General features: G+C 47.6%; 1 protein-coding gene across 1 annotated transcript in view; it reads right to left on the bottom strand.

The window, feature by feature from the left end:
• The window catches only part of cntn6 (contactin 6), a 104,647-nt gene extending 82,567 nt beyond the window's left edge, over positions 1–22,080 (bottom strand). Inside the window, exon 1 of the mRNA XM_086197524.1 lies at positions 21,999–22,080. The gene's annotated coding sequence lies outside the window, so the exon portion shown is untranslated. The remainder of the gene's footprint in view (positions 1–21,998) is intronic.
• Positions 22,081–24,416: the final 2,336 nt, after the last annotated feature.

Here is a 24,416-nt window from a genome sequence, read left to right as displayed (position 1 = left end):
GCGTGACAGGAGCTGAATGAATGTCACTCTGATGAACTACCTATGAACTTCTAACTATCATACTGATGAACATGCATACATTAGCACGTGTGTGCAGAGACGTGCACAAACACAGCAGAGTGGAACACTCAATAAGAAGAAAGAGCAGCAGCCGAGGCTGACTTCAGGTCAGCAGACAAACGGGACTCCTGTTCAATTGGCTGAGAACCCAAAGAGGCATTTTTGATGGTTTCACCACCATTTCTCCATTTTAGACCGATGAGTTTGAGCAGGAAACGTTTATATTCAAAACAGCTTTCCATCCACCCATCCATCCACCCATCCCTCCACCCATCCATCCATCCATCCATCCCTCCACCCATTCATCCACCCATCCACCCATCCATCCATCCATCCATCCCTCCACCCATTCATCCACCCATCCATCCATCCATCCATCCACCCATCCCTCATCCATCATCCATCATCCATCCACCTCTCCATCATCCATCATCCATCCACCCATCCATCCATCCATCCATCCACCCATCCCTCATCCATCATCCATCATCATCCCTCCATCCATCATCCATCATCCATCCACCTCTCCATCCATCCATCCATCCATCCACCCCTCCATCCATCCATCCATCATCATCCCTCCATCATCCATCATCCCTCCACCCCTTTATCATCCATCCATCCATCCATCCATCCATCCATCCATCCACCCCTCCATCCATCCATCCATCATCATCCCTCCATCATCCATCATCCCTCCACCCCTTTATCATCCATCCATCCATCCATCCATCATCCCTCCATCATCCCTCCATCATCCATCCCTCCCTCCATCTTCTCCCTCTCCTCCTGTTGAGGGTGGTGGGGGTGGAGCCTATCCCAGCAGCCTTCCCCCTGGACAGGTCACCAGTCCATGGCAGGGCCAACACATAGAGACAGACAACCATTGGCTCTCCCAGCCACCACTTATGCGATGCTCGCCGCAGCCAACAACCTCAACAGAAGGAGCCGCTCCACTGACTGTGTTCATCACGCTTGACATGTGACCTCATCACCCTGCAGGCGTTCATAGTGAAAGGAAATTCATGACACCAGGTCTGCCTGTGTTGGTGGAGCCGGTATAAGAGCCTTGCTCCGGCCCGCTGACGGTGTAAGAACCACGCCAGCGGGCCACAGATGCACAACGCACAACTAGAGTTGGTTCTGTGGTTCCGTCATTATTGTGGTCTGGAGGAGTCCAGTGTCACCAGACTAGAAAAGGACAGAGGATCAGCAGTGAAAAGAACAAAAGAGATCAGTCATGTGGTCACAAAGCCGTGCCAGTGACAAGGTCAGCGTAGCTCCTCCCACAGACTCCAACAGCCATCGTAACCTTCTTAAAATAATCGCCGAAGTAATTAGGGCCTGAGCCTGAAGGTACTTAAAAAAAATAGCAGTCAATAGCGCCACCTAGGGAGCCACACAACTACAAGATAATTTTCAGATAATTTGAAGCGCTATAACTCCTCCCGGGAATGTCCCACAAACATGGACCAACACCGTTGGACTCGTCTCATCAAGACACTCAATTCCTACACTCTGACCCCTCACCTATCCACAACAGAATGTCCACAATTTGGACTAAACTGTCACAATGAGGACTTTTTTTACTCCCCGAACAAAATCTATCTCCTCCTAGTGCAGGGGTCGGCAACCCGCATGCGGCTCTTTCATCCTTACGTTGCGGCTCTGCGTGGCCTGGGAAAATAAATTCTAAGTGTCCGATTGAAGTGGATGTTATTAGTCTCAAAAACGTGTATCGTGTCTTCTTATTAAGTCAAAGGTTTTAACTTCTTTCTTCAGTTCTTGTGCAATTTCGGTGATCAGCATTCGCCTTCTTCAGAGACGTGTGACAGCACTCACGTGTCAGCAGGCAGCCGGCATGCGCGGAGAGCCCAGCGACACCAAACTGCACACTATCAGAACAAAGTGTTTTCTTGGTGTTGTTCATTTGTTTAATTGTAGTTGTGAATTGTACGATTATTGTGATCTCGAAATATTAGAATAAAATTATATATAATTCTGGACTATAAGCCGCTACTTTTCCCCCCTGCTTTGAACGCTGCGGTTTATCCAGTGGTGCGGCTGGCGTTTCTGGTAGGCTGGTGACATTTTAAACAGACGTGACTGCACCTTTAGGCCTACTGCTGTGTTACAGGCGCTTTCAATAAACACTTAATTAGTAGGGCTGCAACGACTAGTCGACAAAAATAATAATAGCAACAGTCGACAATGAATTCCATCGTCCACTGTTGTCGCCAGACGCGTTTTTCCAGCAGAGTGAGGCGTCTCACTTGATTATGATCTCTGCCGAGAGTCGCTCATGCGCAGTAGCGTCTCTTCTCTGAGTGGTAACATACAATAATGGCGGCGTCAACATCAGGTACGCGCACCAAAACTTCTAAAGTCTGGTAGCATTTTAGCCTGGATACGGAGAATAAAAGACTACTAGCTAAGGTTGCTGAGCAGACCTTGGTGTCATGGCGGTGACGCAGGAACATTTGAAGAAGCCCGTCGGGCAGTTGGACGAGACGGAGTCTGACTCGATTCAAGTGACATTCAAGCAGGACGGTTTTAGGACACATTGGACATTTTAGAAGCGTGTTTTCGCTACAAAAAACTTTACTTGATTTTGATTTATTTATTTGCCTGTCCCTAAAAAATGGACAGAGGTTTATTTATTTATGGATTTGTGTCTCTGCTGGGCCTCATTGGTTTTAGACAGGACATTTTTATTTAATTTTTGTTCGAATCCGCAGTGTTGAATAAAAGATGTATTTTTCATTGTACCCATCTTTCTTGTGTTTATTATCATTTGCCACATAATTAAATCAACTTCATGCTAAATTTAAGAAAAAATTAATAATTATCCGATGAGTCGACTCATCGTTTCAATAGTCGTGACTAGTCGACTACTAAAAGAGTGGTTAGTTGCAGTCCTAGTAATCAGGCACAGCCTCGTCCAGCGCTGTCAGCTTTGTTCATGGTCCGAGAGCTGAGAGCACCGTTTATTTCTACACAGTCAACACGTTTGGAATGCTGTGAAAGTTTGTGTGTCTGAAACTGTACTGTGTCACATGCACAGCAGGTACATGTTCCCTACTATTATTACTGTATAAGTTATGCAGATATGCAACTTGTTGTTTGTAGGAAATGTTAACAAATCGGAAGCTTCCCCAAACAGCATCTCTTCCCTGACCATCCCCTCTGTGCACGAACCTTACATTTGGTGATGAAACATTAAAACACCTGCGGCTTGTAGTCCAGTGTGGCTTGTATATGTACACATTTGTTTTTTACCTAAATTTTGCTGGTGCGGCTTATAGTCCGGAAATTATGTGTGTGTGTACATATATATATATATATATATATATATATATATATATATGTACACATACATATATATGTATATATATACATATATATGTATATATACATATACACATACATATATATGTATATATACATACATATATATGTATATATACATATATACATACATATATATGTATATTTATATACATACATATATATGTATATTTATATACATATATATACATATATATGTATATATATACATATATATATATGTATATATATAGTATTATTTTAAATATAAAAAGTGTTTGCAGCTCCCAGTGTTGTCTTTTCCGTTGAAACCGGGTCAAAATGGCTCTTTGAGTGTTATGGGTTGCCGACCCCTGTCCGAGGGCATTAATGGTATCGCTTCCAATCTTTCACACACTTCTCTCCCAACTGTGCTGATTAAAAGTTATTAAAAGTTTTTATATTAGTCACTCGGTTTGGATTTTACAAGCCGTCAAAGTGGGGGAGACACGTTTCAGCTTCCAATGGAAGTCTATGGGGAGACGGTGTCCTCTCAGGTTCATACTGTCAAACAAACGCTTCTCACGTCTACACCATCCATCCCACAGCTCTACCAACCACACCACTGCATTCCTGACAAAAACCCCTCCAAGAACATGGTGTTCTGTGTCCCTCTGGACCAGCGTATGCCGACTTCTTCCTCTTGTCCCACTCCAGTCCTGGTGCTCCTCCTCTCTCTCCACTCTAGCACAGATCAGAGACAGAGCAGTGGGGGAGGGGTTCTTAAAGGGCCAGCTCTCAGCTCTGCTCTCACTCTAGCACAGATCAAAGACAGAGCAGTGGGGGAGGGGTTCTTAAAGGGCCAGCTCTCAGCTCTGCTCTCACTCTAGCACAGATCAAAGACAGAGCAGTGGGGAGGGGTTCTTAAAGGGCCAGCTCTCAGCTCTGCTCTCACTCTAGCACAGATCAAAGACAGAGCAGTGGGGGAGGGGTTCTTAAAGGGCCAGCTCTCAGCTCTGCTCTCACTCTAGCACAGATCAGAGACAGAGCAGTGGGGGAGGGGTTCTTAAAGGGCCAGCTCTCAGCTCTGCTCTCCACTCTAGCACAGATCAGAGACAGAGCAGTGGGGGAGGGGTTCTTAAAGGGCCAGCTCTCAGCTCTGCTCTCACTCTGACACAGATCAGAGACAGAGCAGTGGGGGAGGGGTTCTTAAAGGGCCAGCTCTCAGCTCTGCTCTCACTCTAGCACAGATCAGAGACAGAGCAGTGGGGGAGGGGTTCTTAAAGGGCCAGCTCTCAGCTCTGCTCTCACTCTAGCACAGATCAAAGACAGAGCAGTGGGGGAGGGGTTCTTAAAGGGCCAGCTCTCAGCTCTGCTCTCCACTCTAGCACAGATCAAAGACAGAGCAGTGGGGGAGGGGTTCTTAAAGGGCCAGCTCTCAGCTCTGCTCTCACTCTAGCACAGATCAAAGACAGAGCAGAAGGGAGGGGTTCTGAAAGGGCCAGCTCTCAGCTCTGCTCTCACTCTAGCACAGATCAAAGACAGAGCAGTGGGGGAGGGGTTCTTAAAGGGCCAGCTGGCAGCTCTGCTCTCACTCTAGCACAGATCAAAGACAGAGCAGTGGGGGAGGGGTTCTTAAAGGGCCAGCTCTCAGCTGTGCTCTCACTCTAGCACAGATCAGAGACAGAGCAGTGGGGAGGGGTTCTTAAAGGGCCAGCTCTCAGCACAGATCAAAGACAGAGCAGTGGGGGAGGGGTTCTTAAAGGGCCAGCTCTCAGCTCTGCTCTCCACTCTAGCACAGATCAGAGACAGAGCAGTGGGGGAGGGGTTCTTAAAGGGCAAGCTCTCAGCTCTGCTCTCACTCTAGCACAGATCAAAGACAGAGCAGTGGGGGAGGGGTTCTTAAAGGGCCAGCTCTCAGCTCTGCTCTCCACTCTAGCACAGATCAGAGACAGAGCAGTGGGGAGGGGTTCTTAAAGGGCCAGCTCTCAGCTCTGCTCTCCACTCTAGCCCAGATCAGAGACAGAGCAGTGGGGAGGGGTTCTTAAAGGGCCAGCTCTCAGCTCTGCTCTCACTCTAGCACAGATCAAAGACAGAGCAGTGGGGGAGGGGTTCTTAAAGGGCCAGCTCTCAGCTCTGCTCTCACTCTAGCACAGATCAAAGACAGAGCAGTGGGGGAGGGGTTCTTAAAGGGCCAGCTCTCAGCTCTGCTCTCACTCTAGCACAGATCAAAGACAGAGCAGTGGGGGGGGGGGGTTCTTAAAGGGCCAGCTCTCAGCTCTGCTCTCCACTCTAGCACAGATCAGAGACAGAGCAGTGGGGGAGGGTTCTTAAAGGGCCAGCTCTCAGCTCTGCTCTCCACTCTAGCCCAGATCAGAGACAGAGCAGTGGGGGAGGGTTCTTAAAGGGCCAGCTCTCAGCTCTGCTCTCACTCTAGCACAGATTAGAGACAGAGCAGTGGGGGAGGGGTTCTTAAAGGGCCAGCTCTCAGCTCTGCTCTCACTCTAGCACAGATCAGAGACAGAGCAGTGGGGGAGGGGTTCTTAAAGGGCCAGCTCTCAGCTCTGCTCTCCACTCTAGCCCAGATCAGAGACAGAGTAGTGGGGGAGGGGTTCTTAAAGGGCCAGCTCTCGGCTCTGCTCTCCACTCTAGCCCAGATCAGAGACAGAGCAGTGGGGGAGGGTTCTTAAAGGGCCAGCTCTCAGCTCTGCTCTCACTCTAGCACAGATTAGAGACAGAGCAGTGGGGGAGGGGTTCTTAAAGGGCCAGCTCTCAGCTCTGCTCTCCACTCTAGCCCAGATCAGAGACAGAGCAGTGGGGAGGGGTTCTTAAAGGGCCAGCTCTCAGCTCTGCTCTCACTCTAGCACAGATCAAAGACAGAGCAGTGGGGGAGGGGTTCTTAAAGGGCCAGCTCTCAGCTCTGCTCTCACTCTAGCACAGATCAAAGACAGAGCAGTGGGGGAGGGGTTCTTAAAGGGCCAGCTCTCAGCTCTGCTCTCACTCTAGCACAGATCAGAGACAGAGCAGTGGGGGAGGGGTTCTTAAAGGGCCAGCTCTCAGCTCTGCTCTCCACTCTAGCACAGATCAGAGACAGAGCAGTGGGGGAGGGGTTCTTAAAGGGCCAGCTCTCAGCTCTGCTCTCACTCTAGCACAGATCAGAGACAGAGCAGTGGGGGAGGGGTTCTTAAAGGGCCAGCTCTCAGCTCTGCTCTCACTCTCTGATCAGACTCAGGCTTCTAACTCCTCAACTACAAGGCCTCCACACTGGACCAGGACACCCTGGGGTTCAGGCCAGGGCTCAGGCCCTCACAACGCTGCTTGTTTTTATTTAAGTTCTTCAGACATCACAAAAAACAAAACATTGTAAGGAGAGTAGAGACTCTGTCAGTCACATGACTGGCCGCCTGTCGCCGCCACCATTCCCAAATTTTGTGTTCGTCTCCAGAGAAGCAGCAACATGCCCAGCACTAGCTGGCCCCCCAAGACCACGAGAGCTGGTCTAGCAAAAAGCACCCCCCCCGAACTCCAGACCTCCCTCCAGCTTTCTCTGGTAAACGTCTGTCGACCAAAACGATGAACCCACCAGCTGGATTTCCAGGTTCTCTTCTTCTTCTAACAGCCATCGTAACATTGCCTACAGCGCCATCTTCACAGGAATCTATGCACTGCGGAACCTGGTGAACTCGCTGCTAACCACTCCATGTGGTCAACGGTTGTGAACTGCATCACACCTGCGGCTGTGAGGCTGTGAAATGGTGAGCTGGTGCTTCAAGAGTGGACATCTTACCTAAACAGAATAAGAAGAGCGTCTGCTGAGTCCTAGCTTCTCGCTGATGTCACGCCACAGACATCAGAGCCGATGTCAGCAGAGACCATGTCAACTCTATCAAATCACACACACACACACACACACACACACACACACACACACACACACACACACTGAGGTCGACTGGCAAAGTCAACATCCTTCAGCTACTGAACAAATCCAGCAAACAAGTGCTGACAGAGACTTTTCAGCTCCACTCATGTTACTCCATCGAGCAAAAGGCAAACAAATTAAGGTTAATGACCATCGTCATCCCACAGAATCACAGATGAATTCAGAAAACGCTGGTGTCTACTGCCACTGTCAGTGAGGTGTCGTGAGTGCAGCTGTCACTGGAAGGTACAGGGTGAACCCTCACTGGTACAGACTTGAATTCCCAGCGCAGGACAGATTGCGGCTGTTGTGATTAAGACAACTGGCTTTTCCTTCATCAGCTTCTGGTTAAACAGGTTTTTACGTCTGCGCTTCGCTGGATGAGTTGGAAAAGTGTTTCCTCCTCACACAGAGAGGTCTCTCTCCCACACACCCATCAGCGGAGGAGGAGTTAAGAAAAGAGGACTTTATCTTATCTCTTATCAACATCGTATTATTATTTTTGCACAGTGGCGATGAACACACCTGTGTTTTTATTTGAAAGCCCCCATCTCAGCTCTAGAGTACTTCTCTCCAGCACTTATCGTTGCTAGGTTACAAAAACTGAGTGAAGAGACTTGACATCCTGACACACAGCAGCATCCCTCCCTGCCCCCGACTGCGACAGCTCACGTTAACCCTTCACTCTCCGCCAGTGTTGACAGCGCTGGTATCATAAGCCCTGCCTCTTCTCCATGCTGATTGATCAGCGAGAGATAAATGATGCTAATGAGCGCCGCTGTATTCCAAAACTATTTCCAGCTCAGGTCACATTCCAATAAGGCATCTCATCGGTTCTGACCAGAGGAGGAACTGCAGCTGCCGGGTACTGCGCGCCAACAGCAACAATGAAGCAACACTGTTCTTATCCTGCATGTCAGTATTGCACAGTAGCCTTACAGCAATGCCTTGAGAGGCAAAAACAGGGAATGAATGTTTGTGAAAAAAGCAAGAACTGAAAGATCCAGCTTGGTGCACCGACAGGAACACATGCTACCATTTCAGGAAAAACACAGGAATGAGTCTCAAACCTGGAAATAAGTCAGCACAGAAGAGCGCCCAGTTCCCTCGGCTCCAAGTCTAAGTTGGAGGTTCAGTTCTACATCAGATCCAGCAGTAAACACCAGACTGGTGGATGGTGGAGGTTCAGTTCTACATCAGATCCACCAGTAAACACCAGACTGGTGGATGGTGGAGTGGTGGAGTCTTAAAAACCTGGGTTGCTAACAAGAGTCTAGAGGAGCCAACAGAGGTCATGGAGGTCATTGAAGGTCATCAGGGGGAAACAAGAAGCCTGAGGCTTAGTGGTGGTGACCTTGAAGTCATGTGACCCCTGTGTAGTTCCTCCATAGGCTAACGTTAGCTTAGCACTGCGAACCGTTGCATTGAGGCGTCCGGTGTCATCACAGTGATTCATCCGTGAAGATGAAGGTCTACCTGGTTGTTTAGCTGCAGCAGGAACAGGCCTGGTGAACCAGGTTCTGATTGGTGAGCGTTCATTCTCTGCTGCCTCCTGATGGGTTTTCTTGCTCCTGTAGGTTTGTGTTCCCTGCTCAGGCCTGAATTGCCTCAGCCTCCTCCTGGGTACCAGACTCATCAACCTGCAGCCACCTCACATTTTCAAGTCTGGAGCATAAACACTCCTCACTTTGCTCTGCCTGAGTTTACTGAATGTCTGAGTCAAGAGGAAAAAACAAGCACAGACTGTATTTACTGAACCACCTCTGAGCTGCAAGATCACTTTACAGCACACCCACACTTGGCCCAGTGGTCTTGTACTATGCTGAAGCACAAATGTCCCTCGTGCCCCCCGCTCCAGGCCTAGCACACCTTCATCACTGAACCAGCCTGAAATTTGGTTGTGAATCCCTCAGGTCTGGTTTTATATTCCATGGAAGGGGCAGGGCGTGTCAGCCTGCACTGGACACTCACACAGTTCACACTCTTGATTGTTGGTCATCGACTTTGTTCACGGCTAGCAAGCATCAGGGGAAAGACAGGCAGCTCGCCAAACTACAACCACGTGGTGCTGTGACATCACGTACCGTTAAATCTGGGCGCTTCGCCTCTCCACTGGGCCCGGGTGTGATAAGCAGCCACGGTGGCCAAACAAGCCTGAGTTTTGGAGGTCGTATGAGCCCACCTGTAGCCTCGTCAAGCCAGAGGCAACAGACGAGCTGAGCGCTGGAAAGTCTTCACTCAGCAATCAGTTTTTCTATTGCAAATGCAAAATGCATATTTGCAGACAATGTCAAGGGCAGCTTTTGTCCCACTTTGCACAAATGCCACAAAGACGCATGTCACAAGAGTTCACGAGGCACCACAGAGCCTGCTGAGGCATTTCTCTGTCCAGTTCTCAGATGCAGCACGGACAAGCAAACTCTCCACGTATGACCTCCGTCCCGGCCCAGTCGCCCCCCTCAGCACACGCCCACGAAAACGTCACACCCGGCAGGCAGAACAATGTGCTGCATGTTTTGCATGTCATCTTCTTAAAATAATCGCCCAAGTCATTTTTTCATGTTTTTCAGAAAACACAAAAAAATGGAGACAAAACATCATAAGGAATTGTTTTAGGCAAAAAAACATGTCAAAAAATGACTTAGGCAATTATTTTGAAAGGAGACAATATGCATTATTAAAAGCTCATTAAATTCTACACACAGTTGTGTCTCCAGGCAGCTGCCCAGGGCCGCAAACACACAAACACAACCATTTACAACAAACATTAAAATTCAAACACAAGGTTTAATAATACGACCTAAGAGCTCGGCCGCGGCTCTGCTCGAATGCAGCCGTGAACACCAACAGAGGAGAGCTTTATTATTTCTTCACATACATAAAACAAACTGCATGCTACTGTTTATTCCCTCACTTGGAGAGGCAAACTCTTATTATGCTTGGTGCACACTGGAGGATTTTCAATTTTCTAAATAATAAAATCAATGTTTAAGACCACCATGGAAAACAAATTTGACAGGTTTTTTTGAGAGAAATATTTTCTCACATTCTCTGACAAACAAAATCTTCAAGAGGAGCAGAGCTGTCGAGCAACTCATCGTCCGTCGTCGGCCCAGCGATGGTCCCGTTCATTTTTATACAATAAAATAAATAAATTAACAGTCACGGTGACAACAAGTGACACCTTCATGTCCAATCATGAGCTGAGTGAATTTGTCAGCACACACTGGTACACCTCCAACTGAAGAAGAGGATTTTAAAATGAGAATCCACAGGTTCGGGTCATCACGCATGACCAACATCAATCTCAGTACGAGTAAAATACCAGAGACGTAAATCTCATCTGCTCTCATAAAGCTGTGTTTGCGTGTTGGCTCCCTCAGGAGCACTGAAGGGGGACTGGAGACCCCATCAAAGATGGCACCTCACTCCCTGTGCCGGAGGCTCCTGTTGGCCTGCAGAGAGCGGAGAGAAAATGGAGTCCTCCGGGTGATGAAGCTGACTCCCTGTTGGTGCTCCCATCAAAGCTCTCCCAAATTGCAGACTTTATTCTGAATCAAACAGATCTTGTAATGAATGAGTCGTTTCTTGGCTTCACACGTTAAAATGTATTAATGGCCCAAAATCATCTGTAGTAACTCGGGGTGCAACGAAACAGTCCACTCACCAAACGATAGGAAATACGAAACAGGGCTCACGCTACAAAATACTCACGGTAGGAAATAAAGGTGAAAGAAAATCAAAAATCCAATATTCTTTATTTTCTTCCTTCATATGCTGACATACAAGTTTTTGCTACATCAGTACAAAATAAAATAAAATGCTCTTTGCTTTGAAAAAACAAAATGTTACATATATGTATATATATAAATATATATAAATGTGAATGAATGTGACCACATTTCTGACAGGAATATTACAAACAAGACAAGAACATTGTGAACTTCTGTTCACTTGAGCTGATGATCACTGGCGCCGCACACACAGCAACGCTCCTGACTGTCGCCTAGACAACAACTGTGAGGTACAGCATCCAATCACAAGACAAATGGCAGGAAACGAGTATTCGCCAATCAGAAGCAGAGCAGCATGAGTTTTCCCGAATCTGAGTGAGAAAAACTGATGTGTGGAGTTACTCAGTAGGAGGATGAATGTCGGGGCTACAGGAAGTGCACAGCCAGGGGACCGAAGGTTACACACGGTAGCCCTGAGGTTGTAAATCCTTTACACACTGAGAATGTGTGTGTTTTCATACACAAACTGAGAAGAGTTCCTATCTCTCCATTAAAGTTAGCGCCACCTTTGCAAGCCGCAGCAGTTAAAAGGTGCTCCCATGTCGAGGCATCAGCACCAGGAGACTCTTCAATCATCAGAACCTCTGTCAAGTTTTTAATGCATCACGTTTTTCAGAAATTGTCCTTCAAAAAAGTGAAAACTGATTCCCAACAAGTTCAACCAACACAACAGTGTCCAATTAAATGTGTGAAGACGAGCAAGGGTCTCGAGGCAGCAGTGCAACGTGCATAAGGCTCATTAAAGCGCTGTGCAACGTTAGTGCTTTACCCGAGTGATGTCATCAGTGTCACAGCAGTGATCCTGCACCTTGTGTGGACGTGTGACTCGGATATGAAGCCGTGCCTCATTCTGAGTGCAAACAGGCGTAGGACTCACTTTCACATGTTCCAAGCCTCAAGAACAGGCAGAAGCTCCAGATTATGTGATCACCAGTGTTCCATTTATACCAAAATTAGAACCCACATCCCACATCCCCCGATTCTGACTCAGAAAAACATCAAATAACAGGAGAAATAACACGGAATGGGAGTCCAGACTAGCAATTTGTGCACTCGTGGAATCATGGATGGTTGGAGGGAGAAGTGGGAGGTTTGAGTCAAAACTGCCGCTCGATTTCTCCACCTTTTAAACTCGCGGCTGAGTTGCCTGTCAGATATGCGAACAGGAGAATGTTCCTAAACCGAGGAATTCTTCTGAGCACCAGTTCAGGTGTTGCTCTCTTCTCAACGTGTAGATTGGAGTGACTGGAGTGGAACAACAGCCCACCAATGTCTCCGCGCTATGGATTTTTTGGACTTTTTAAGTCTGTACCCTCATGGACTTCTTAGTTCTGATCTTTGTGTTATTCAGTGTTTGCTTTACTTTCCATGTTGCATTTTATTTTGGAATCACTTCCCTCTTTTCTGTTTGTTGTCCTTCCTGTCTTTGTCTGGTCACCATCCTATCAGCTCCTCAGACTTTGAGTCACTGTCTGCAGGACCTCAAGCCGGGCCGGGCCCCTCCTCTCCTCCTCAGCAGCAGCAGCGGCGGCTGCGCAAGCTCCGCCTGCTACAACACGCCTCTCAGTGTGGAGGCTCTGCAGACCTGCTGGGACCGTCCGCTCACACGAGCTAATGAGATCATCCTGAGTGAAGTGATGCTGAAAATGAATCATCTCCCGCCTTTCCCCTAACAGCACAGCGGGCACATTTCTCCTGGACCTTGTGCTCTGAGGCCATCCATCCTCCGCCACCGCGCAGGGCCGTGGCTCCACTCATCACCCCCCCAACAGCAGCATCTGACCAGACCTCCGTATCTAATCAAACCATAACCGAAGAATTTGTTTTCAGGAATTATGACTTTTCCAATTCTAGGTGTTCAACCAGAGGCTTAGATTCAACTGTAGGTCGTTCGTGCTGAAGTCGGACGAACATCTGCATGAGCTAATGAAGGTGTGTCTGCAGCCCCCAGCAGCACTCTTTTATCTTCACAGCGTGTTTTCCTTTAAGAGGAAACTGCTATTTCAGTTGAAGTTGCTGTGAGACAATAATAAAGGAAAGTTCCTGCAGGTAATGAAATGGTGATGCACAATCAGCGGAGGGCTTGAAGGATAGCAGGAGTCCACATCCATTAGACCCTGCAGCCTGCTCCTGCCCCGTCGCAGCACTGAGGAGCGTTCTGTTGAATTCCTATTAGGATGGCTCCTTTTTTTAAAACACAAACAATCCACTGCAACGAAAAAAGGAGCAGCAATGTGACGGTCCAGATGAAGCTTAATCCATCACAGCTCTGTACCGGGAGAAGACGTTTTGCCTGGAATAATCACAGATGTCAGGCACTATTTTTCACTGTGTCAGGACGTGAGTCCTCTTGGAAATATGATGTCTGAAGGAGCTGCGCTGCCTGGATGATTCAGGGACAAAAGTTGCAGGTCGCAGGGCCAGATGACTGACAACGCCACAGGAAACCGAATCAACCCCGTCAGGCTGCGAGGAGGCGCCCGGCAGAGGCTGAGCAGGCCTTTGACTGGCTGACAGGGAGAGAAACGGTCTGAGAACGTCTGTGAGGTGGACGCTTCACTCCTCGCACACACACTCACAGGAATGAGCCGGCCGCCGCTGTTCGCCATGCAAATTCACCAGTGCAACACTACTCTTGAGTTTATTGCCAGTGTAAGCAGCTCATCGCACCATTGGTTCATCGCAAATCCATTTAGTGTGCAGTGCATTAATCATGCTGCAGGCTGCCACCATTTATGCAACTCCGTAGATTACAAGAGAGAGTTGGAAATGCTGCTTAATGGCAGCGGCGTTCATTCATTTCTCCAATGTTGCATGTAGTGCTAGCGAGGTCTGCAGATGCTACGTGCACGGACGTGTTGATGAGATGCCAGCCTCCTCTGCAAGCTAAGCATCGCCTTCACTGCTTTCAGTGTGATGGCGGCGGGTCCATCTGGGAGCTGTACAGTAGATATAGATATTATTGAGTGATTCTCAAACTCCCATCAAACTCCCATGGGCTCTCTCTCAATTACATTCTTGCATAGCTGCACTGAGCAGCAGCACTAATGAGATGTTAACAGCTCGCAGTGTAAGACTGCTTTACATGAGGGTTACATGAATTAACCTCTATGCAAAAACGGCACATACAGCACGAGTCCTCCGCATCCATACATTAACCTCTTCAATTAATAGCTTTCTGCTGCGAGCTGCTGCAAAGCTTTCCATTAGCAAACCCATCAGAATCCTGCAGATCCATTCAGGCTGAGCGGTCCCAGCCAAGCGGCGGGACCAGCGTACCAAGCAGGGCTGCAGCTGTCCAGGAAGCTATCAATCATTCTGCCGATTAATCGAGTAATCGGATAAGTAGTACTGCGTGTTCTGCAAATTTTTTTGATTACGTTACTTTGCTTTATCTAAGAGCAATGGTACTATACAGGCGGCCCGGTGGAGCAGTGGTCCTCCCTGTGGCCCCCATCAAGAAGGTTGTGGGTGGAGCCCCGGCTGCAGCACGGGGTCTTTCTGGGTGAGTCTCCATGTTCTCCCTGTTCCTGCTGGGTTCTCTCTGGTACTCCAGCTTCCTCCCACATTAGTTTCCTGTGTTTTAATAAACTCTGACATTAACAACAGGTCTCCTCCACCTGCAGCTGAATCACAGGTGGATTCATACATGGAAACACAAATAAAGGCCAGTTGGGTTTTGGGGTGACTATAAAACCTCCTGCTGAAGGAGGAAGTCACCAGATCAGACACAGACGGGTGAGAGGAGCGCGCTGACCTCCTCTGTGTGTGCGCGCGCGTGTGTGGACTGCGTGTGTGTGGACTGCGTGTGTGTGGACTGCGTGTGTGTGTATGGAGGAACGGCACTGATGCAGAGGAGAGACGCTGCAGCCGCGTGATCGTAAATGCTAACTAAACTTAAACTTAAGCTTATCAGTAATCTGGTATTGAAGAACTCAGCTGTTTATAGTGAATTTCAGCGCCCACCCTGACGTGCAAAACAAAGAACAGTTTCGTTACCGAAGTACAGGATTAACTGGAGGAATCGTTTCAGCCCGAGCACCAAAGTGATTGATGTGCATGAGCTCACAAAGGACACGGAAGATTCCACACACTCCAAGTGCACGCGGTCATCAGACAGGACTTGACGGGCGCAGGACGACGCAGGGAGCGGTGTGAGAGTGTCTGACCCGGCCAGCGGAGAAAGGAGGTTCTGTTCATGTCTGCTGTGCGTCTACAGCAACACACACAGATGCTTTCGCGCCCTCACACACACACCAGTGTTACTTTAGACAAGAAGTTTAGTCTTCGTCTTTTACTAAAATTCTTTTTAGTCATCTGATTTATTTAAGTTTTAGTCTAATTTTAGTGGACTAGAATATTTTTTTTCTGAAGCATTAATTTTCAACGTCTGTTCTGGAAGGAAAACTGCGTCCATGTGGACCAGCACTGCAACACCCAAACACATTCGTCACTTCAACACTGCTGTGTCTTTATTAAAACTGTCACAATGACAAGGCAATATAAAAATAAACTGTCATGAGTTTGAAATTGTCTCAAAAAACAATCATTAGTTTGCAACTGAATTTAGGAATAAATGACAAAAATCTAACAAAAAGTGCATTTACAGGCCATCACGGCTGGAGGAGGCCGGCAGCTCAACCAGCGCCTCTCCACTGGGGACTTCTTCAACTGTGGGCACGTCGTGTAACGTACAGAAATACCATCGTTTTGTTTTGGTCGGCAAAAATACATTTGTGATGAAAACGATGACAAGTTGTCTTCAAAGAAATTCACACATCGCAACGCTGCCATCCTGCACCATGATTGAATTGATAGAGCTGCATTTTCCTATTTTTTTACAAAACACGAACTACGCACCTAGAAGCAGGTTCTGGTCTGCCTCTGTCGCTCGGTGACCAGCAGAACTACAACCCTCTTCCTGTTTCTGGTCTGATCTTCGGCTTATGTGATTGGCTGCTGCAGCGAGACGTCAGGTTGCATTTCTCTGACAGCTGACAGCTAAAATTCAAACACGCCGTTCGAACAGAAGTGGCGCCTCTGCTAAAGAGAGAGAAGGAGAGAGAGAGAGAGAGCGAGCGAGAGAGAGAGCGCTTGTTTGACTTTGCAGGTTTGTGCTAACAGAAAGTGCTAACTGACTGGTGTTCAGAGAGTGAGACCAGGAGTGAGTGTAACCCTGAAATAAGTGTCAAATACACACATTTACTGTGTCTCACTAATCAAGATGCAACATTTCAGACAAATATTATACAACCATAACTAATGCGCATGATTCACTCGCCGTCGTCTGAACAGGGAAAAGTCCCGTGACGCCATCGTCAGCGATGGCGCTACCATCTCCATGTGCTTGAGATCAGAAGCCGTCCTGTCTGAGGTCCACGTGCGGGACCTTGAGGTCCGTGAGCAGGTTTGTCACGCGGCTTCCTGACCGCCCGACTCTCTCCCTGCTGAAGCCTCTGAACGAAACTAAAACACATTAGAATCCAAACAACGTTTCTATGAGTTATCAGTTCTTTACATGTTAAGATATTGTCGTCCCCCCGAGAACATTTTTCTTGTTGGGACTTTGACCAGGACCTCATGTTTGGTGCAGGAACATAAATATCGGTGTTTGCGTCTACTCTCTCTCTAGAATATGAACCTGGCACCGGCCGGAACGTGAACGCCAGGCTGAACGGAGAAATACGGCTCGCTCTTGGGTTTTTATTTGCAAAGGAGGCGACGGCAGCAGCTTGGACTGGACGAGTTGAAGTTGAGCTGATTTACAGTGTTTATCTCATTCTGCAGAGCAACCGCATGAGCAGGGAGACGGACGACGCCGGAACCACACGTCAACTCCCTACCTGGAAAAATCCTGCAGCAAACACAGAGGAGCCTCCAGAGTGACCATTAAAATGACTCAAACCTCTCAGACAGTCAATAAAAACAGAACATTAGAACCCTCGTGAAGGGAGAATTGATGGCGGGGCTGCTGCGTTATACTGTATTATCTCAATGTTTCGAATAAATTGTCAATCGAGTGAGCGGCCAAAGACCGGAATGACTTTAATTCCCAAGTGACAGGCAGCTTGCAGGGCAGCATGATGAATCACCCTGAAGTGGCTCATGTGATGTCAAACAGTTCTTGTAAATACCATTTGAATTGCAGTCTACATGTTTATTGCTGCATATATTAGCCACACATTACATGAAAGCAAGATATAAAATACACACTCCCACGACAGAGAAGCTTCCTGTTCCAGACAGTAAAATCCATACTGGCCCCGAGGCTCACGGCTGCGCTACAGACTGCACGCCACACCACAGCGAGTCCATCCACAGCTGGGAGTCACCATCCGAGTGACCGCTGCCAGCCAGCCCTCGTCTGCTGTCTCTAGAAAATACACACATCAACCTGAAGCTATACTTCAACCCTGAAAGTGTATTTTCCTTTCAAGCGCTCCGAAATTGGTGCCGTGTCACAAAGATGTGTTTCCCTCCTGCGTGACTTCATTTGACTCCAGGATGCAGAAAGATCCAGCCACGCACATTCAGCCTGGCGCTAATGCAGACTGACCATCAGTTTAGCTGTTCGTAGCCATCAGGATCTTTCTGCATCCCGGAGTCAAAAAGAAGAGATGGAAAAACACCGTCAGGTCACAGCACAAACTTGTGAGAAGGTGCTTTTTGGGCCATTTTGAAGTCTTCAGAGGATATAAATTATTCCTCCATATTTTTCCATTCTTGTAAGAGCTGCTGATATTCCACGTGTTTTGAGTTTCATCTATTTGGAGACGAGGATGAACCGTGGGAATGTCGCAGGCTGTCGAGCAGGTGGAGTCTGTGTTTATCAGGCAGGATTTGTTGGATGAAACTACGCTGGTCCTCTTCTTCTTTGTTCTCCTCCCTTCACACCTCCGAGGTGACAGAGGAGCCTGATTGTAAATGTCAGCTGTCGCGTCTTGGTGGTTTGAGCATCACTAGACCCTAAATGCAGGAAACACAAGCAGTGGAAAAGGTTCTAACGGCTTCCCCTAAAATGGCTGAAGGTGTATTTATGTCCCTGTGGGTGTAGCAGTGCTGCGCAGGACGGTCGTGGATTCAGACGGCACGACACAAATCAGTAGCAGCAGCAGCAGACTGTTACCATCTGCTGTCTGACCAACATCCATCAAAAACCCTGACAGATGATGCAGGGGAACAATCCACTCCACTATGAACCCGGAGTCATGTGACCACCCAGGGAAGACGGCCATCTTACATTGGAGATCAGCAATTAAAGTGTGTGTGAAAACCCAAACCCAGAGATCACGAGCGATGGTTCACCATCAGGTGGATAGGAGTGATTGAGCTCTGAAGCTTTGTTGCAGGACACAACAACACAAACACGAGTTCTTCTTCTTGTGTGAGCAGAGCTACAGACGCGATGCATGGCCGCACTTTGCTGCAGTCCGACTATTTCTGGCAAACAAGGTTCCTGGTAAATTCATTCACTGTCCTTCAAAGCAGGGAAAGTGAAGTTGAGATTTGTCCATCAGCTGAGCTTCCTCCTCCAGGGACATCATCCTCAGGTGACGACTCCAACGCCAAACTGAGGAATCAACGCCTAACAAACACAAGAGCCGATTTTAAACACAGCGACAGCCGGCGATGGTTAACCCCCATCGCCAGTTTCAAGCCAGCCCATGAGACATTTCAACACCCTGCATCTCCACCCTTTGACCAGCTAGCGAACCTGCTCCACCTGCACCAGTGTGTTGCTGAGGCTGGTCTGGTGCCTCCTTGTTAGGAGCGGCGGGAGACGTTTGCTCCACAGACCCAGGAGAAGCTGGTCTTAGGTCAGACCTCCTCCCACACCTGCTTCACCTCCTCCCTAGCCCGCTCCACCTCCAAGCTCATGACCTCACTTCATCCAGCTGGGGTTCAGATCAGAAACGTCTCCAATAATAACTGCAGACACCCAACCAGAGCCAGAGTGAGCCAGTGGACACACGCCTTTGGAGAGACACGTCTGACGCTCCTTCTCTTGTGATTTGGAGGACCTTCCAAGCTCGTATGTTTGAATCTTTGCTCACTGGAACCGGTGACGAAGGGCTGACCTGTTAGGGCCAATCCCAATTCAACGCTGAACCCTAACCCTTGCCTCCCCCCTCCGTTTTGCACGTTGACACATAGGGTTAGGGGTGTCCTGAGGGGAAGGGCGGAGTGCTACGGCCCTCCAAACAGAGTTCTATCAGAGGAACACTCCAAAGCGACTGTTAGGAGAAATCTCCCAGAATGCCTTGCGAATCACCAGTAAGATGGCGGGGAACAATTCACAAGCTATGAAGGACATCCATAAAGTTAAGTATTTTTTTTCGTAAATAAAGATTTTTTAAAAACTATGATAACCATCGGAAGAGAAATCACCACAGCTGAAGACGTCATGTTGATATTTCCTGGCCTGGAAAACAATCGTCGTGTCTGTTCCCGGCGTCGCTGACGACTCGTGATGATGTTCCAGGTCGCGAGGACAACCCTTCGTAGGCCCATTTCATCGTAACTTGTGACTTTGTTTCAAGGGGTAGAGGGAGAGGTGAAACTACAGAAACGGGACTGGACCTTCGTCTTGCCTCTGCTAAGGAGGCTGGTCCAGCTGAGTTTGTTAGCCTCGTCAGAGCTCCTTGGATTTTTGGGGGACATTCGTTTGATTTGGTGACGTATGCATCCCACAGTAATGGTAGCAGATGGGGGGTTACAGCCCTTCCACTCTCCTCCTCAGAGGTCAGCACAGCACCGCCAGCAAACACAGATCATGTCAGAAGGCAGTTAAAGGCCGATGTTGGCGGCGCCACCGAACGAGAGCGTTCCCTGCCAATCCTCCACTCATCCATGTTCACCACGAGGTCACCACACTGAAGCGTCCCTGACGTTCGGCATAAATTCAGAGGAGGCAGATCTTCTTTACCAAAGAAGTACAAATACATGTTTAACAAAGACTGTGGTACAGATTCAACATCTCTACCACAGTAAAAGAGAAAGTACAGCATCCGAAAGGTACTAAAACATAACAAGTTGCTTTGAAGGACATTTTGCCTTCATAATATAATATATTAAAATATAACATAACTGAAGACTATTAAACATTCTAATTTCAAATCAAATTTAAACGATGAAAAGCAGAGAATAATTAATATCAACTTTCAAATCACTTTCAGTGTCAGCAACTGAACTTGAATGCAGAAACAGATTTTGGCCATTTTTTTTTAAATACTTTTTTCCTCATCACACATATAATTACCATTTTCAGTGTCACTTACACATAAAACTACAGTAACATAAGCAGCAGTGTTTGGAGAAAAGGACCAATGAATGAATGAGTGAGAGGCCCTTGCGTGAAGATGCACAGTGGAAGTGTTTACCAGGAGTGAGAGGAACCGGCGCCTCCTGTTCAGTGAACATCTCGTACACAAAATAAACCCCTAACAGCAAAACCCCCCAGAAACCACATCGAGATGGACCACATCTGGACACAGAATCCCTGGTCAAATATCCATGCCTGCTCTATGAAATCTGCAAATAAGAACTTTTGTGAAAAACATCGCTGCTAATAACTCTGAATCAGTCCCAGCCACCAAAGCGCTACGACTGGTCGACAAAGCACAAGATCCCGAGTGGCTGTGGGGAATCAAGACCGCAGGAAGTAGTAGAAGTACAGGTATGTGAGTAAAACGTAGGTGTGAAAGGCAAAAGTCGTCAGAGAAACACGCCACTCGAGCAAATGAACCTAAAAACGCTCCTCGCTGGTCACAAACTCTGATCCCAGCAGCCTGAAGGTGACTTCAACACACAAGATCAGCAACTCTGGCTTCATCAAGTAGCCATGCTAACCTCCACTTCTGGGTGTTCCTTCAGCAGCCGGCTGTTGGAAGTATTTCACTCAGGAGGTGGAGCAACTGACAGATGCCTGAGCAGCAGCACAGCATTCATCAAGGCGGCGGCGGTGACAAAGGAAGCCGCCTGGCTCGTATCCACCTATTAAAGCTGCCGGATCTCAGGAATGAGAGGAGCTGGAGGAAGCTGAGCCCCGCATCAAAGACCTGACCTGGGGAGATGGCATCAGCTCAGGCTGTTAACCCTCCCATCTGCTCCTCACATCACCACTGGACCCCCCAGCCTGGAACCCCCCACAACCCCTCAGATCTGCTCCTTCTGATATGTCAGGTATGACCTGTCACCCAGATCTCCTGCTGGCGCGTCTCCGTAATGACGGACGCGCCTCCGTCCACGGCCCTGAGGAGGACAACCGACAGCTCCAGTGGCTTCATGAAGTCAGAGCCTGGAAATGAAGCCGCCAAGAGGCCCGTGAATCATCTCTTCACTGGACGGAGTGCCACGAGAGCGAGGAGCCCGGCGGAGAAGGCTGACCTGGCACGTTTGTTACCCCGGAGGAGCTGTGCCACCCTCCTGGGGGGCAGTTATCAGACTAACAGCTCGTCTTCAGAGAAGACGAGAGCTCTCTCTCTCTCTCTCTCTCTCTCTCTCTCTCTCTCACACACACACACACACACACACACACACACACTGTAGGTGGGCACAACTCTGTCCTCCATCGTCGTAAACCCCTGCACCAACACCCCGTCATTGATGTTCTGGAGGCGCGGACTTCTGTGGTTTCTGCGGCTCCGGGCAGCGACGGACGCACTTGGAGCGCAGTTTTCTAGTCGGGATGAGAACCGAGGAGCGGGGGAGCATCACGCCTCCCCCGCTCCTCCCCGCGGCAGGTGTCCCCCGCGTCTCATCTCAATACTGACGGAATCTACAAGAAAGACAAGACGCACAGAAATGCGTGCATGCACTTTCTCCCAACGATCACGACGCCTCCCGCCGCTGAGCCGCGCTCCTGAAGGCGTCTCGAGGTCGTGCATGCAGGCGCAACAGCAACTTGGCGGTCCTACCTGGTCAGACGCCTCGGCGGCAGCGGACACGCGGAGCTGAGCAGCGACAGCCGCCGTGACCGGGATGAACGGACGTCCCGGCACTGATCTCCGAAGTGCGCCTCGCCTGTCCCCCCCGCAGCGATAACGGACAGCGAGGATCAGACCACTCCCCCCTCGCCCCACCCTGATGGCCAACTATTTCCAGTGTTTCCTCCTCCTCTTCATCGTCAGGCGGCTCAACCTGCTGGCCTGAACCACCTTACTTTAAGGTTCTAACTGCATTGTTAGAGCTCCATCAAGACAAAATGCCTCTAAATTCGTTTGTCAATCGTTGTCCTTTATTTGAAGAACTGTCCTAAATATCCCAGCTCATGAATCAAGTTGCAGTTTTTGCAGTTACTCTGTCCCATCCAGTCCATCTAACCTCCCCTGGAACCCCCACAGTTCCTCCTGATGGACCTCGGCTGGCCCGTCGCTCACTGATTCTCAGACATTTCAAGTCGAAGTGGAGGTTTTTTTCATTTTAAAACTCTCAACCTCCTCCAACCTGCTGAGCACCGGAGGAGCTTTGCACAGGTGCTGCATGCTCCCCACCGGTGACGACTACCCCTCCAGGCTAGTGGTAGCCGCCACAGAGCCACAGCAGAGCTGCCTGTTTGCTGCTAGGCTAAAAGCTAACAGCAGCACAAACACGCAGCATGTTACACAGGGACGACCAACAATTAAAGAAATACTTCACCCCAAAAGTATTTCTTTCCTTTCAAGTAGCAACAGGAGTCATGAGCTCATGAATGTGTTTTTCCCTCCTAAATCAGTTCTTTGTGCCACATAGATTTAGCGAATGGTGACTGACAGCTAACAACAGTTTAACTGTCCAAAAACATTTGTTGACAAACTCGCCAGGTTGCCTGGTACAATCCCAGTCTCCTTAATCCAGCTCAGGAACCCACAAACATTTAGACTGCAGATTAAAATCTTTTTATTTAGTCTTTGCTTACTCCGCTGAGGTGCATCACTGCCCCCTGGTGGCAACTCACAGCTCTACATTTACACCCCAAATCCACACATGGGATTAAAGGACGGCCAGGCTCCCAGATTTCTATGTACTTTTCTGTTTTAATCCCTGAATTTGTCACGACGTCTCGATGATAATCAAGAAACTATGACGTTTAAAAAAGGAAGCATCGAAATCCCCAATACAAAAGAGGTGCAGGGCCAAGTTAACCTCCACCCAATCAACAACCGCTACCAGCTAGATTGGTTGGCCCGTTTAGCTGTCAATCAACAGCCAAAACCAGACTGCACCTCACTGGACAGCTTAGCTGTCTGTCAAAAGGATGAGACCAGAAAGCCTAAAGCAGGGATGAGGGCCTTGTTGGATCCGTGTTGGGTGAGCAGCGTCCAGGAGGACGAGCACAGATCCAGCGAGCTGCAGAGGCTACGTTAGCGCTAGTTCACTGTCAATGCAGGTTGTGAGGAGTGCAGAGGGAGGGTTCATGATCAGAGTACCATTCAAAATGATTGAAACAGATTTATGACACATTGTTTGAATATATATATATATATATGTATATATATATGTGTGTGTGTATATATGTATATATATGTGTGTGTGTGTATATATATACATATATATACACACACACACACATATATATATGTATATATATACACACACACATATATATACATATATACACACACACATATATATATGTATATATATATGTGTGTGTGTATATATGTATATATATGTGTGTGTGTGTATATATATACATATATATACACACACACACATATATATATGTATATATATACACACACACACATATATATACATATATACACACACACATATATATATGTATATATATGTGTGTGTGTATATATGTATATATATGTGTGTGTGTATATATATACATATATATACACACACACATATATATATGTATATATATACACACACACATATATATATGTATATATATATGTGTGTGTGTATATATGTATATATATGTGTGTGTGTGTATATATATACATATATATACACACACACACATATATATACATATATATGTGTGTGTGTGTGTGTATATGTATATATATACACACACACACATATATATGTATATATATATGTGTGTGTGTATATATGTATATATATGTGTGTGTGTGTATATATATACATATATATACACACACACACACATATATATATACATATATATGTGTGTGTGTGTGTGTGTGTGTATATGTATATACAGTCATGGAAAAAATTATTAGACCACCCTTGTTTTCTTCAATTTCTTGTTAATTTTAATGCCTGGCTCAACTAAAGGTACATTTGTTTGGACAATTATAATGATAACAACAAAAATAGCTCATGAGAGTTTAATTTAAGAACTCAGAACTATTAATTTTCCATGGTTTTCTTGA

This window comes from Aulostomus chinensis, chromosome 3 (genome assembly GCF_037954235.1).
Source record: "Aulostomus chinensis isolate RoL2024-O1b breed Wild chromosome 3, RoL_Achi_v1.0, whole genome shotgun sequence".
NCBI classification, from domain to species: domain Eukaryota; kingdom Metazoa; phylum Chordata; class Actinopteri; order Syngnathiformes; family Aulostomidae; genus Aulostomus; species Aulostomus chinensis.
Note: the sequence above shows the minus strand (reverse complement) of the source record. Positions and strands in the feature narration are given on the sequence as shown.